The sequence below is a fragment of the Gossypium raimondii genome, chromosome 6 (genome assembly GCF_025698545.1).
Source record: "Gossypium raimondii isolate GPD5lz chromosome 6, ASM2569854v1, whole genome shotgun sequence".
Lineage (NCBI taxonomy): Eukaryota > Viridiplantae > Streptophyta > Magnoliopsida > Malvales > Malvaceae > Gossypium > Gossypium raimondii.
Genome location: NC_068570.1, coordinates 33,064,033 through 33,080,964, shown reverse-complemented (window position 1 = coordinate 33,080,964; position 16,932 = coordinate 33,064,033). Strand labels below are relative to the sequence as shown.

Here is a 16,932-nt window from a genome sequence, read left to right as displayed (position 1 = left end):
AATGACAAGGATGACAATCTAAATTTGTTGGAAACAAATATGAAGGAATTCTTTCCAAAACCCTGGGTTGAACCAGGGAGATTAATGTTTCAAGTTTTGATTGAAATACAGGAAGTAGGGTTGCCTGTGAACCTAAAAAGGCATGAGAAGGAAATCAGATGGAATATTGCATATATTAACTAAATAAATATGGGCGGGATCTTGTCTTTACTTTACTTTATTTTATTTTTTAGGATATTTTAAGTTTTTAGGCTTAGAGATCTTTTAGGATATTTTTTATTTCTCGCATAATAAAACAAGAGGTTAAAATCATTAATAAAATTGAACAACTTGCAAAATAAGAAGTGTGGCAATAGACATGTACATGTCTTGGATTGGATCTGTCTAGGAAAGATAGGTATTTAAATAGTCAAACTTGACTAACCTCCTTTTCCTGGGATCCTACCTGGTGTATAGTTGTTGGAACGCCGGCACCCCCACAGCGCAGCAAAATTAATTCATCTGGCGATCCAAACCATTGATCCATGTGCGAGGAACGAATCGGGATGAAATAAAGGTTTCAAAATTACCGAATCTTTAAACTGAGTAGACAGTGATGCTTTGACAACGAGTATTTTGATCTACTATCTAACCAAGCCGTAACCTGTGATGACTCCAGCCTCTACGTAATCTACGCAGTTGACAATTAACAGAAGAAATCCCCAAAACTATTTTTGAGAAGACTTTGCTTGACGGCTTTAGACCTTTTTTTTAAGCAAAGAAAAACAAGATTTTTTTAATTTTTTAGGGATTTTTAAAACACACTTTTTAACCCTCTTATAATTGGTATATATGTATAATGAATCATAATTCATTAAATATTTATTCAAACATAATAATCATAATTGAAAGTAAATAAATATAACAATGTTTTAAACCGAAAATTATAATTACATTAATTATAATAATGATTTGATAAACCATATTTATTTAAATTTATATCTGAACCAAATTCATATATCAATAGAATTATGTTCTCATTATGTGTACAACAATCTTGTACATATAATACGTTGGATATTTGATTACCCAATTAAATTAATTCTACAATTAATTTAATTCATGTGACAACCAAAGACAATACCAACTATGTTTTATTCCGTTCATTTCAACCATAGGGTGTAACCCTGTAGGTTCTTGTAATGTTAACAGTAATACTAGAATGATTCTAATGTTACAAACAATGAGTGGCATCTAGCAATGCATCATTGCTACCTAAGTTACAAGAAATCATGATTCGACATAACTTTTTTGCGATTAACCTTTCACGCATTAATCCTTAAATCCTTTATCTCTGGGTTGGACACAAGTCATGGAATAGTCACACTTGCATAGTCCATCCCATGTTCCTTGATATCTTGAGTAGACTATGATATACAAATAAGTATGACATCTCATATCAGTTTATTTGAGCATAGCCATGCATTTCTAGTTTCACTGAATCAAGTGGCCTAAGATATTACTCTCATTATGTAGGAGGGATTTATCCTATATCAATCAACCATATCCCTCTACATAGATCGTGGTATATCCAACATCAGCCTTTATAGAACAACCAGTTACGGTGTACGTTTGACTGTATCAAAATATACAACTCACGATGTTGGGATAATGATGATCTCAAGTCTCAGGATCATATACATATTAATCACTATGAGTAATGTTGTGACAATTACATAATAATCCAAGAAACATACTCGTAACGGGTCAGTCCAATATGTTGTTCTCTAACATACATATTCATGCATTGATTTTGACAGTCCATATCAATGACAACTCTTTATCATCAATCAACTACATGTTAGTCTTAATGCATTATTGTTGTCCTAGCCAACAATACTACTTGACTAAGAACCTTTTAAGAATAATCATATTATTCTCAGGACATTATTATAAAATAGTTTATTTATACACACAGAAAAGAAACTGAAATAATAATGGTAACGCCTTATATAAACATGATAAATCAAGTATGTTATTGCAACAATCTCATGATTGATCTTTTGAGCATCTATTTTTTATATACCACTAACCTAGCCACGTTACAACCTATTTAAAAGGCCTATTGATTCAAATTTACATCGACTATATTAGTGAAGAGAAATTGCTAAACTCAACTTATGAAGGCATAATTAAACTTATGGATTGCAATTAGTCTTAAATAAGGAAATAAAAGTTAATTGGTAAGAATTTAGCATATTTTTATTAAGAAATATTTTAGTCTATTCTTGCTATCATGATAATAATTGAGAATAATTCGAACAATATGTATACTTGAGTTACATAATTCCAAAATTCTTGTTCTTGATCATAATTACTCATAATTGTGGGAAATGATTTTTGAAGAAAATTTTCAAAGGCGACTTTCTTAAATTTCTTTTGCAATTTGTGCATTGCTCGGGATGATTTTTGAAGAAAATTTTCAAAGGCGACTTTCTTAAATTTCTTTTGCAATTTGTGCATTGCTTGGGACGAGCAATGAATTACATTTCGGGGTGTGAAAACTCTAAAATATATAGAGTTTTTAGCACATTTTGAGCACCAATTCATATAGTTTCTAAGTAATTTCTGTCGAATTTTATACTTTTATTGTAAAATAATTAATTTGAGCTTAATTTATGAAAAATTTTAAATTTTAATTATTTTTATAATATTTTTTAACAAAATGGGTCCAAAAGTCACTTCCCTCAACATTAACAAACATCAGCGTATACAAGCTTATGGATATCGCTCTGATACTCCATGTTAAAAGAAAAGGTACAACGTTTGTCAATAGCAAGTTTACAAAGGCCATCGGCCACTCTATGCTTTATCTTAAGCTCCAAAGTTCATATGGATATCACTCGGATACTCCATGCTTTATCTTAAACTCTAAAGTTCCTATGTATATCACTCGGATACTCCATGCTTTATCTTAAACTCGATGGAAGAATCCAACAACTTGAAAATATTCTTCAACTGAAATCCAAAAAATTGAGATATCCTCCCTATGAAATTTAAACCGATTAACCAACCCTGTATTTTTGGTCTTGAAAATGGCCCTTGCAACATTATTGTCACGCGCCCAAACAATACATTCTCTCAAGGCTTCTGCCTCAGCCCACTGAACATCCATTTTATAATCCAGGTAAACTACATGACCATCTAAGACAAAACCATCACTATCTCGCGCAATAATCTCGATGCCAACAACTGTGTCGCATCAACGTTTATCTTAATGACATCAATCAAGCGCTTAACCCATATATGGGACATAGGAGGTTTAGGGTTCATCGTAACATGTGACGAATTAAAATTCCTAAAATCATCCACCAAAGTTCTTGCCCGCTCCCAAATCAACCGAGCATCCTCTTCCTTCCTATGAAACAAAGCATTGTTGCAGCTATTCCAAATATTCCATGAGACCGTAATGAGATTCTCAAATGCCTTAAGGTTCAACAAGTGAGTAGCATCCTCAAACCAATCAATACAACTCTCAAAAGAGGAATCAAGTAAACAACCATGCAGCCCATCAGAAGAAAGAATCGCACGGGCTTTAGGACAGTCCCAAAAATCATGGATAATAGTCTCATCCCCATCCCACATCTATGGCAAACCCGATCGAAACTCTAAAAAATCGAGGCCATTTTAACATTACTCAGAAGTAATTTGTGACCAACCTTCCAAGCAAAGATATGGATTTTAGGATGTACATGGAGTTTCCAAATAGTTCTGCAAAGCAAACGATGCGGACCAAAACCCATCTTCTTAAGGATAAGCCAAGAGTACCTGAATTTTGAAGATTAGTAGTAAGATTTATTGTGAAACCAAAAATCTTATCTGGGGGACCATGCTAAACAATCGGTAAGGCACATATATGGGCACTCATTCCCTCACTATAAAGATCCTTCACTCGATCTCCACCCCACTCACATGAGTTAGACCTCCATAAATCCCTCACTCGACCATCCTAAATGCCACTGAAAGAAGTCCTCAACGAGTTACCATCAAGACCCTCGAAGCCCAATCTATCAAACCCATACCTAGCTATCATACCATCACCAATTTGCCATCCAAACTCGGTCTCAAAAGCTTTAACCGCATGCACAATACTCATCCAAGAGAAAGAAGGCTTATCAACAACCTTCAAGTGAAGCACATCCCTATCCAGAAAATACTTGGAGCACAAAACATGTTAACATAAGGTACCCTTATTGTTGATGAGCCACCACACTTGTCTCCCAAGAAGCACAATATTGGAGAGCTTTAAGTCCCTGAAACCAAGACCACCCATGCCTTAGGTGTACAAAGGGAGTCCCATGCCATTATCACCCAACCACGATCTTTGTTCTTTTTTGGCCAACAAAAACTCCTCATCCTTGAGATCATCACATAAAGGGTACCCCAGGGAACAAGAAAAACTGAAAGCGCATAAGTAGGTAAAGATTTCAAATTAGATTTAATGAAAATATCCTTACCACCACATGATAAAAGACTTTTAGACCAGACTTTTATCCTTAGAGAAAACCAATCGATAATGTGCTGAAACGCCCTTGTCTTATTCTTGCCAATGACCAAATGCAACCCCAAATAGTTATGAATGGACTCGAGAACTCGCATACCCAAGATACCACTCAAAACTTCCTTTGATCTCTCGAAGTATTAGGACTAAAGTAGACAACGGACTTGGAAGGATTAATCTTTTTCCCAAAAATCGTCTCAAAATAGTAAAGGATATCCTTAACGATCTCATCCTCCTCCATTTTATTATGAAAAAAAAAGGAAAGCATCATCCACAAAGAAAAGATGATTAATCCTAGGCCCATACTAACTGGCCCTAATCCCCCAAATCTTCCCATCCGTCTGGGCCCCCAAAAACAACCTAGAGAGTGCTTCCATACAAAACAAGGAAAGATAGAGTGATAACGGGTCTCTCTAATGAAGCCCTCTCTTGGGAATAATCACATCCGTGAGGGATGTATTGCACTTAACAACATATCTCACTGATTGGCACATACCAAAGTAACCCATGAAGTAGAAAACCCTAAACGGGTCATCACTTTATCTAAAAAGTCCCATTTAACATGGTCATAAGCTTTACTCCTGTCAAGCTTAATCACAAACCCTTTATTGAACCCATTTTTAAAACTCTGGAGGTAATGCAAAAGCTTGTGAGTGATGTGGAAATTATCATGAATCATACACCCTAGCACAAAAGCACTTTGGTTCTGGCTAATGCAGATCGAAAGAACATTCTTTAATCCATTACCTAAGACCTTATAAATCATCTTGGAGATAACCCTACACAGGTTGATAGGACAGAAGTGAGTCATATCTTTGAGCTCATCAATTTTGGTAATGAGAACAATAACGGTTTCATTTATATCCTTGATATCTTCTCGCTCATCCAGAACCTCATGACAAAGCTTGAGCACATCCTTACCAACCAACCCCTAATTTTCCTTATAGAAGAGGCCCGAGAGCCCATCAATACCTAGGGCCTTGCGATGATCCATTTGATTAAAAGCTTTAACATGCTCCTTATCAGTCATGTCGCTATCCAAAGCACCATTCATATCAGAGGTGATACAATTAGGGATCAAGCCCAACACCCTATCAAGGTTACCACAATTATTTCTATAATAATTTTGTATAAACTAAGATATTTTTGGCATTTTTGCACAAAGGGTGAAAATTCAACTCAGTAGTCACCTTGGAAGAAATAATTTATAAGGCACCTTAGAGAGCAAGATGATGAATTAATAGTAATGGATGAATTTAATTTAATTTTTGGACTTTCTCAAATCAATTGATTTAATTTAATTTTTATCAAGAAAAACGGGCAGCTTGAAGTAAAGGAAAGGGCCTGAATTGAACAAGTAAAGAGGGAGGATGGACAAGCCCAAAAGAGCAGCGCAAATCATCCTATATTGCTGACTGAATTAGCTTATTTTGGATGATTTTAACACTTGCAAATTAGCCCTTGAACTTTTCCTAAATGCCATTCAAACCCCTACCCTTTTCACGCATTCCATTTTAGTCACAAGCTAAAAATAACAAATTCAAACTCAACCACTCCTTCCACTTCCATGGCCAGCCATAGGACGAGGGATTGGCTGCTATTTTTAGTCAACTTGAGCTGCTAATCTCAAGTATAAATAGCCACCCTCACTTCCTCATTTATCATCCCTCACTTCACACATCTCACACACACACATTTTCTCTCTTTCTCCCTTTTTGTTGCCTTTTAATTCCTTTCTTCCCTTGTTGATTTCCCCTCTTAAAAAAAGCTTCCATGCCTCTTGAAGCACCACAATAAAGTATTCATGAAGGCCTTGGATCAACAGAATGAGCAGAGAAGAGCGGAGACCACTAGTCTGGCTTTGAAAAACCATCGAGATTTGTTTTTTCTAGTTCCCTTCTCTTAATCTTTGTTTTTAGTTTTACTTTGATTATGAACATGAATATTTTTATTTTTGTTCTTCAATTAATTAAAATGACTTAAATTCCTCTCATGTTAGATTGATTACATTCTATTAGCTTAGATTTTTAAAAATGTGTTTGTGTTATTATTAGGTCTCAGTGAATTGATCAATTAAATAAAATCATGTTTATGTTATTCTTGCATTTTGATTGTAAGGTAAAAATTGAATTAATTATTTAAATAGATTGAAACTGTAATTAATAGACACTGTAATAGCCACTTTTCTTGGGGCCCAAAACTCGAAAGCCCAAACCCAGTTACAAATCCAAACCCAAGCCCAATTATTAACCCTAAGCCCAAACAAAAGCCCACAAACTAAAATTTTTCAGCAAAGAAACCCTAGGAGCCACATGCCGCCGCCCCTCCTAGCTGCCGCCCTTAGGCCTGCGCATGGCCTCCTCGCATGCCCATCGCCGCACGCCACCGCCTCTCCACGCGTCTGACATTTCTCTGACACCACCTGCAACACGCAAAAGAAGAAGACACCAACAAGAAACAAACCGCAAACGACAAAATAGAGGAAAAATAGTTTTGTATTTTGGCTAAAAAGCCAAAATCAGATGCTTGTAGTTCTCTTCCTTCCTGATTTTATGAACACTAGAAATAAAAATGGCAGCAAAGTTATTACTGATTTCGGTCAAAGGATTTCTTTTCTTTTATTTTTATTCTGTTTATTTTATTAAAGGGGAAATACGAGAATAAAGGGGAAAGCAGAGGTTCACCTGAGTCGCCTCGCGGTTTCGCCGTCGTCGGGGGGGTCTCTTCTCCGTCGCCGGGACTGAACTTAAAAAAGGAAAAAACGAAACCCTTTTCCTTCCATTTTTCGGGATAAAAGGGGTTTGACCTTTAAAATGTTGGAAACGGGGCCAAAGACGTCAGCTTTGCACAACGCCGACCACTGGTCTCGGGGGCGGCGCGACGGTGGCTTAGAGAAACCCTAGGCCGGATATAGTGGGGAGTTTGAGAGAAAATTGCAGGTTTTTAAAATTTTTTTAAAAGAAAACACAGAAAAATGAAGTGTTTAAAAACAAATTGGTTTAAATAGAAACATTAGACGGCGTCGTTTTGAGCCGAGGTCACCAGTGGCAAAACGGCGTCGTTTTGCCTTAAGACCTGCGTACGACCCGACCCGCTCCAGGGGAATCCGTGCATTTCTTTAAATGGGTTATTTACAACCCTGGTCCTTCTGCATTTATGTTTCTTTTAATTTAATCCCTCTTACGCATTTTTAATCTTTTTAAAATTTGGCCCAGAATTTTGTGTAGTTTTCGATCAGGTCCCTGACCCACCAACACGCTGAAAAGCTGACGCGTGACCAGGGTCTGGTTTATTTGCCCATTCGGCCCTCCGCCTTTTTACACTTTTCCATTTTAGTCCCTCCGTACTTATTTTATTACAGTTTCGACCTTTTAATTTTATTTTTATCCCAAATTAGTCCATCTGTGTTATTTTTGTATTTTCTTTTTATACTTATCTATTCATTGTTATATTATTATATCATATTATTATTTTTGTATTATTATTATTATTATTTACTTATTTATACTTTTTAAATTTCAAATTTTGTTATATATATACATTCATACATTTTCATAATATATATATACACATACATATTTTTTATAATTCATATACATATACATACTTATATATATTTCTTATTATATCTTATAATTTATATATGTACATATTCTTTATTTATTATATATTTTTTATATTTCATATTTTTATATACATATATATACTTATATATTTACATATTTTAATTCATATACCTATATGTATATACATACTTACATATATTTTTATATTTAATAATCTTACAATATGTATACGTACATAAGATTTTCATATTTTCATAATGTTATGTACATACACATATATATCTTTTACATTTTATAATTTTATTCATTTTATTTATTTATTTATTTACTTACATTTTCATTATTATCTTAAAAAATGCTTTAATTTTATTTGCTTGTATACCTATCATTTTATATGTTATTGATTGGCCCTTTCATTTATCTTATTTTCGTTGCTATTGCTCGTATTATCTTTACACCATCATATTTATTATTGTTTGTTATGCGTATCAACAATGTAGTTTGTTTTAGCATTTTTACGACATCGTGTTAAATTTTACTCGATATACTAAAATTTGTTTCAAATGAATAGCATTTAGTATTTTGAGATTTGGAAAAGTTGTATCCTAACTTACGGAATTTTGATTTTTTTCGATAAATCAAAATATACAAATATTTTCAAATTTAAGTTTTTAAATAATCTCGGGAATTAATAAAAGATCGTGTTCTAACTCACGGAATATGGTCTTTTCTAAAATTGAGATAATCGAATGTATTTCAAATAAGTAAATTTTTCGACATGTATTCTCGTATCGGGAATTCAATACGTTGTATCCTAACGCATTGGATGTGACATGTTATTTTCTCGATATAAGGATTTTTTCTAAAAAAAATAAAGGCGATATTTTGCATTTGGGAATTCGAGAAAGCGTGCCCTAATGTGCTGGGTCTCGATTTCTCGTTTGACCAAATAACCAAATATCCTCTTAAAACTTCATTTTATGTTTTTTTGAAACCATAAGGTGATCTTGGCTTCGATGGTTTAAAGTATCGTGTCCTAACGTGCTGGATGTGATATCCCTTTGGAACAAGAGAATCTTAAATTTCAATCCAAGTTATTCGAGTTTTTTTTTAGGATCGTATTTTTTAAAACTCTTCAAAGTTTTCAATCTTCGACACTAAGACACTAATTAATCAACTAGGTACCAATTTTTGGGCGTTACGAGGGTGCTAATCCTTCCTCATATGTAACCGACTCCTGAACCTATTTTTTCTGAATTTCGTAGACCAAAAGCATTGTTTTAATAAATCTAAACGATTTATTAAAAATTGTCGTTTTAAAGGTGAGCCGATCACACCTCATCCAAAAGATTGGTGGCGACTCCCATATTCGTTTTCATTTTCAAAATTAAAGTCGACCCCGTTTTATCAAAAAAATGGTGTCAACAGACACAATATTTAATTGGTGCATGTTTAATCTTCTAAGGTAGCTGTGGGTTAAATTAGAGACAATATTAAACAATACATTAGTCTTGCATAACTTGCAAGATTATTGTGATTAAATTGTTTCAATATTGGGATATATTGTTACCTCTTGTAATATGAAGTGCCTTAATATGTTTAAGAAGGTAGGATAGGTTTGGATGGTGCCTTAATATGTCTTTGGGTTTTAAATGAGGTGTTTTTAGGGTTAAAACCAGATTAAAAGGATGTTTAGTTAGTCGAGTTGTGCAACCGGGTCGGGCCAACCTTGCAAAAAATTGCAGTGATGTTGCGATATGAGGGTTCTGTGTCGTGACATCCCTGGCAGATTGTCATTGTCGTGGCATCAAGGTTCGATGTCACAACTTACTCTGAAATTTTGTAAATTTGGGTAGATTGTCTTCTGTGTCGCGAAACAAGCTTTCCATGTTGCGACATCGAGGTCGTTTTCTCAATTCCTTCGATTATGGCATTGGTTTTGTGACACGGGTTTGCCGTGTTGTGATAATGACTCTATTTTTTCCAACATTCCAATTTCTAGAGTGTCACGGTTCCTATAAAACATGATTTTGATAAAAATTAGAATTTAGACTAAACAATTAGTTAAATATACAATAATTTACATAAAATTAAATCTTAATCCAAATTGTTAAGTTTTACTATCGGATTCACCTGAAAACTCCATTGATGCATACGAGGGCATTTTTTGTTTCTTTCAGTGTTAGTCCATCACTCGTTGTGCCACTCTACCTTCTTCTACTTGTCCTTTTCTTTGAACATATTATTTCAACCTGCAGTGATTACAAAAAAATACTTCCGTTGATTCAAGGTAGTTAGGTTTAAGGATAGATATTTTATTACAATGTTCTTCGAACTTCTTCCTATTTTCCTCACTCTGTTGGTGACCATATTTAAAATTTTTTTTCAGCATCGATCCTCATGGTTAACTCATTTTTCTCTAAATCGATAGTGGACCTTGATGCAGCTAGAAAAGGTTTACCTAACAAAATAGGTATTTCACGGTCTTCCTTAAAGTCGAGGATCACAAAGTCTGCAGGGATTATGAAATTACACACATTAACCAACACATCCTCGAATACTCCCTTAGGTTGTACCGATGATCTATCGACTAACTGTAATGTAATTTAGTATTTTTGAGGTCCCCTAGGCCAAGTTTTTCATATATAGACAGAGGCAATAGGTTTATGCTAGCTCCTAAGCCACATAGAGCTTTACTAAAATGGATATCCTCTATCTCTATAGGCATTGTGAAACTCCCTGGGTCATTTAATTTTGGGGGAACCTGCATAGATATTAGCACACTACATGATGCATCTATATTAACCTGCTCTCCAATTTTAAATTTCCTATGCCTTGGCATAATTTCTTTAGGGAACCTAGCGTACTTTGGAAATTTTTCAATTAAATCTATCAACGATAGGTTAACATTTAATGATTTGAATAAATTTAGAAAACTTACAAAACCATCTTCCTCTCGTCTTTCTTTATCCTTCAACCGACGGGAATGGTACCTTTTTAATTGTAGGTTCATTTCTTGGTCCTTCATCTGGCTCAGCCACTGATTCAACTACTTCTTCTAGTTCTGGTTCGTCATCAACTTTTGAAGGCTCTTCACGAAGATCACCAATATTCCCCTTGTTCACTTCTTGAGTTTGGATCTCTAGGCTACTCAGCACTTTACTCAATCGGAGCGCGATTACTTTCACATACTCCTTTTCCTCTCTCCAAAGATTATCTTCAGTATTACTAGGGATACTAGTGCTAATTTATCTTTTCATGTCTCCCATCATCCTCATTAATTGGCTCATTTGGTCTTCAAGTTTAGTTAATGTTTTCACTGAATTAGTGCAATCAGACTGTACCTGCTTCACATCTGTCCTTATTGACTACATTTCCCCTTTGATTTGACCCAAACGTTGACCACATATAGTATGGTCATTTAGGTTGGCCCTATCTTGAGGTTTCTGCAAATGAAGAGGTTGATAGTTAATGTTTTTAACTTGATTAGAACTAGTACCTCCTCCTTGATTTCCTTCCCATCTCAGGTTCGTATAATCTCTCCATTAGGGGTTGTATGTATTTGAATAAGGGTTTCCACTGATATTCCTGATGTATTTTACATCTTCGGTGGGATTGTTAATATAATGAAGGAGTGGTTTGTCTCTATAAATAGATGGTGCACTATTTGAAGCCTCAATGCGGTTGTGTTTGTCATCCTCCTGGGCAGTCTTCACCGTTGATGGTCTTTGGCCATATGTGTAGCGTTCAGTTTCCCATTGGCAGGAGTTCATTGCCATGTTTTCTATTAGTTCATATGTGTCCTCATATGTTCTGTTCATTAAAGTTCTTGCTGCTATTCCATCTAACCTTGACCGTGCATGTGCATCCAACCCATTATAAAACATCTCCAATCGTAACCACTCAAGTAGTTCATGGTGTGGCCATTTTTGAATCATTATTTTAAAGCACTCCCAAGCTTCATGGAAACTTTCTCCTTCAAGTTGCTTAAACATAGCAATCTCTCTCCTTAGTTGGATTGTGTTACTAGTACGGAAGAACTTTTGTAGGAATTTTCCTGCGAGCTCGTCCCGTGTTGTAATGAATACTGGTGCTTGCAAATCTAACCACAAAAAAGCATTATCTATTAAGGAAAAATGGAACAACCGAAGACGAATAGCATCATCAGTGACCCCATTGTATTTAAATGTGTTAAAAAGCTGAAGGAACCATTTTAAATGCTGGTTTGGATCCTCCATCATCGTGCCTCTAAACTGCATATTATTTTGAATCATTTGAATCATTGCTGGTTTGATCTCAAAATTACTAGCCACAATAGTTGGCCTCGTTATACTCCCTTGAACCATCTCTGGAATTGGTAGTGCATATTCTCTTAGAGTTCTTCATTACGCGCCATATTTTCGGGTAGTTGTGGTGGTGGTGGCAAGTCTGGTGGGTTATCGTTAGCTTCGTCAAACAATGGGTTCTCACAAAGTATGTTGCCCATATCAGGTGGTGGGTTGTACATCTGTAGTTGCTATTGACAATTCCTACGAATTATTCTTTCTGGATCTGTGGCTGGCTCTATAGGAGTTCCCTTAATATGAGTCATACACTAAACCAAAAGGGAATAAAGATGTTTCTAAAAATAAGAAAACAAAATTGTATCTATAATTTAGGAATTTCCTAATTTACTATTAAGTGCAAAAATTAAAATCAATTTAGTGACGTTGCCTCCCCGGCAATGGCGCCAACAACTTGATCGCCTTCGGACGTACCAACGTCCAGAGTAGAAATCTTGAACAAAATATGTTAAAAGGCAATATCCGCAAGTATATAAGTCAGGTTGTAATACATTTACAACAAAGTAGGTGAGTACTCTAAAGATCGTACCCAAGGGAGGTGAGTACTAATTTGACCCTAACATAAACACGAATAGAGATAATTAGTAATTTAAATAAATTATATTACACTAAACATAAAGTGTTACACCCCAAACCAGACCGAAATAGATCGACTCTAATTTAAAGCGTTACATTAGTCACCAAAATGTCTCTCTAGTTAACGACCACCTGATGCACACTCCAACCTTATAACACCTCATTTATGCCTATTTAACTATCATTTATTAATGTGGTAGCAATTTGTGAATCATTTTTAAACTTATTCTAAGTATTTAAACCTAAAGGTATTTTGGTCATTTTACCACCTAAGGTTAAACTATCCCGATTTCATTTCTAAATAGTTAACAACCTTTTTTAGTCAAATTATGCAAGCCCTAAAACTTTTAGCTTAATTCAAGTTCATTTACTATGTCTGATTCAAGTTTTATTATTAGGGACTAAATCGTACCTTTTACAAACTTTTAGTACATTTTCCAAATTTAAAAAATTAAGAGTGTTTCTACCAAATATTAACAATTACAAGTCTAATCCTAAAATATTACCAAGGTTTACTATCATTAAAGGCTTCAATTAATCTAATCAAGTTTTATGACTAAATTATAAATTAAGCAACTTAGAATACTAGATTACAGAAACCAAAAATCAAACCCCCAAAAACCCACACGCTCGTGTGAAAAGATACAGGCCCGTGTGCAAACCACTGCACCTAATTTGTCAAAAATTTGTTTTAATTACCCAATTTTACATATTTTACTTATCCATTAAACTTGAAATAACTACAATTAATTACCATAAACATCAACACATCTCCAATTTAATTTATTTACAACAAATATGCAACAATTAATCAAAATTAAACACCCAATTACACGCTTAGCAAACACCAATTAATTCGCACAAGATATGATACGCCCTCGCCTCGTTTTCGAATTGAGTCATAGAGATTGCCCGTTCGTGAATTAGGAGTAAATTGGAAGCTTTACAAAATAGGCTAGAAGAAAAGGATTATTTGGGCTCAAAAGAGTTGGTTGGTTTAGGAAATAAATCAGAAATAATAAAAGAAATTTTGGCTAAGGATTCGGAAGCCGAACTAACACAATAGGAGTGTGTTAACCCGTAACTTAGGAGAATGCTTAGGTTGGTAAGATGTGGATGGATGGTTGGTTGAATGGATAAAACTTCGACCCACTATCAAAAAAAATGATAGGAACCTTAGTATGAATCGAACGCCACACTTTTGGGATTAAAGTGATAAGTTCGGGTAGAAACAAAAACAAGTTTGACGCCACAAAGAAGTTTGATAAGTCTCACAAGTTTTTGGAGAATAACAAGAGTTGAAAACAACCTCACAATTTAGCAAAGCTATCAAATTGTTCATTAACCTCCAAAATGTGAATTACATGGTCTATTTATAATTTGGACTAAAGGCAATTTGAATAGCCTATTAATCGATTCTTATGCCTTAAGTTTCTATAGGAAACTTCCTAGAAATTTCCCAAATACATTGATGAACAAAATCTGAATCTTATCCTTCTAGAAGAGATGATTCGGTGGCCCTTTAATGATGATAATTCACATTCAACTAATGTTTTAAAATAGCTTAATTGTTGCTATGGAGAAGAGAAATGGACAGACTTCAAAAATTATGCTTCTTTGGTCGAATATGAGTAGCCACCAAGTGAATTGGCTGCTGGAATTTATGAGGCACTCTTTGGCCATTGCTCTCCACGAAATTGACCCTTGGAGAAGCTCAAAATATCGACTTGAAGTCCATTGATTTGCACGAAAAGTCATTTGGAAACACAAGGTAGTGCACTTTAAATGCCGTCCATGCATGTGCCCAAATACATGCTCCTTCTTTATGAGCTTCCTTTGCCATTAAGCTAGCTGAAAACATCAAATAAATGTGGTTAAGACAAGTTTAATACTCATGAAATCAGCATTTGGACATATTAAAATTACGCACATTAATTGGCTAAGACAAATTAATTAGCGACCACTAATTAATTTGTCTTAGTCAAGACACATTAAAACTTTGTAATTAAACTAAACACATTTAATTTATGACTTAATATGGACATATTAAAGGCATGTACTAATATAAAACATATTTAATAAGTGAATTAAAATGTCGATTAAGACACATTTATTTAATTAAATGATTTGAGTGATTCTAAACTAACACAACTAATTAAATTTATTGAAAATAAATTTAATCACTCCTTGAACTAATTAAGTGCGAATTGATTTGAATTAAGTGACACGAGCTAAAATCACTTGTAGGATGGTGCGAATCAAGCTAGTTGAATTTGGGCGTTTTAGGTGTAATCAACCCATCATTCCACAATCGAGCAATATAGCTTTCTACGGCATCTTGGAACTTCTTCGCACGTGCTCGAGTGATTGGTCCCAAAGGCAACTCCATGGATTCGGCACCTATCTTCATGGGCGAGCTCATATCAAGATATATACCTTAGCCGCAAGTAATCCACTCCATCGTAAGCTTCAATTAAACATTGTTAGTATAAAATACATGCTTCATACACCGTGTTATCAACCATAGTACAAACACTCATCAACATACCATAAATCAAACATCAATTAGACATAAAATCATGTATTAAAGCAATTATAAAATCACCAAAATTAAAGTCCAAAATTTAATTTCCAATGTCCATTACAAGTAAAATAACACTAGTCCAACACTAGTCCCAAAAGCATCACAATGCCCCTATATAGTCTCTAAAGTAAATTTCTTAAGCCAGTACTGAGCCTTATTCTTAGATCTCCCTTGTACTTGCTTCTTGACTCCTTATGCCTGGAAATTCTCTACACGAAATGTGAGGGTGTGAGCTTAAAAAGCTCAGTGGCATGATAGTAAAAACATTAAGTAATTTGCACCTAACATAAATCAAAGCAGTTAAACATTAAATTATCAGTCACAACATGTTAACATTTCACCATAACATCACATGTTATTTTAAGAATTAAGAAACAATTTTTTCATGGCATGTAAAAATCATCTTTTAACACATAAATGTTCAGTTATATTGACACAATCAATCAATTATATTGGCATAATACATCCATGGAAATAAGTAAACGTGTGATCATACATTGGATAAATAGATCTCTAAACTCCCACAAATCAAATACAATCCTCTGAATTGAGCACGCCGAAGCCACACACTCCCTTATACTGCCTCAAATAACCCGATGACTGGAGACTCAAGCTAAATACTCCTTTATCTACTCCAAACAAATCAACCCATTAAGAGCCATATGTTCACAATATCACAAATAATGGTGAGTATTCACAAATCCTATAGCATGCCAACTATGTCCAATGGATCCATCATGCAATGTTGCCAATATAATCATACATACAAGGCATAAAATTTGTTATTTAATCACTTAATTTAGGATGTTAAAATTCAAGTAAAAGCATGTTGCTAAGCAATTTTAAAATCAATAAAATTAAGCATAACAAATATCATTTTCCCAATATTCATATACCAATTAGAGCACCTTTATCAAATGTTTAATAAATCAGTAATTCATGCTCCAAATATCAATTTATTCCATACAATTTAATCAAGCTAAAAGCATAATACACAACTTACCAAACCAATTACCATTTTGCTCTTTTATAAAATAAAACCTATTTTTGCAAATCAAACCATCCAATATGCAATTAAGTCATTAATAACACCAATTAAACCTTTAATTTAACACATAATTAGGCCAATTTCTCAAATTGCCCTTAATATCACTCACCTCTACACTTAGCTCTTTAAGCAAAAATGTGTTCAAACAAGCAAGTTTAAGCTTCAATTCTGATTTGCAAGTTCCTTCTCTTGATGTGGAGCTTTAATAGAGAAAAAAGTATGCATTACAAACTAACAATAGCTACAAGAAACATGAAATTTGATAAAGTATATGA

General features: G+C 34.3%; 1 non-coding gene across 1 annotated transcript; it reads left to right on the top strand.

Moving 5' to 3' along the window:
* The first annotated feature begins 12,015 nt into the window (after window positions 1–12,015).
* LOC128042109 (small nucleolar RNA R71) lies at window positions 12,016–12,121 on the top strand. Its single transcript, XR_008197316.1, has one exon. It is a non-coding gene; the product is annotated as a small nucleolar RNA R71 (small nucleolar RNA).
* Window positions 12,122–16,932: the final 4,811 nt, after the last annotated feature.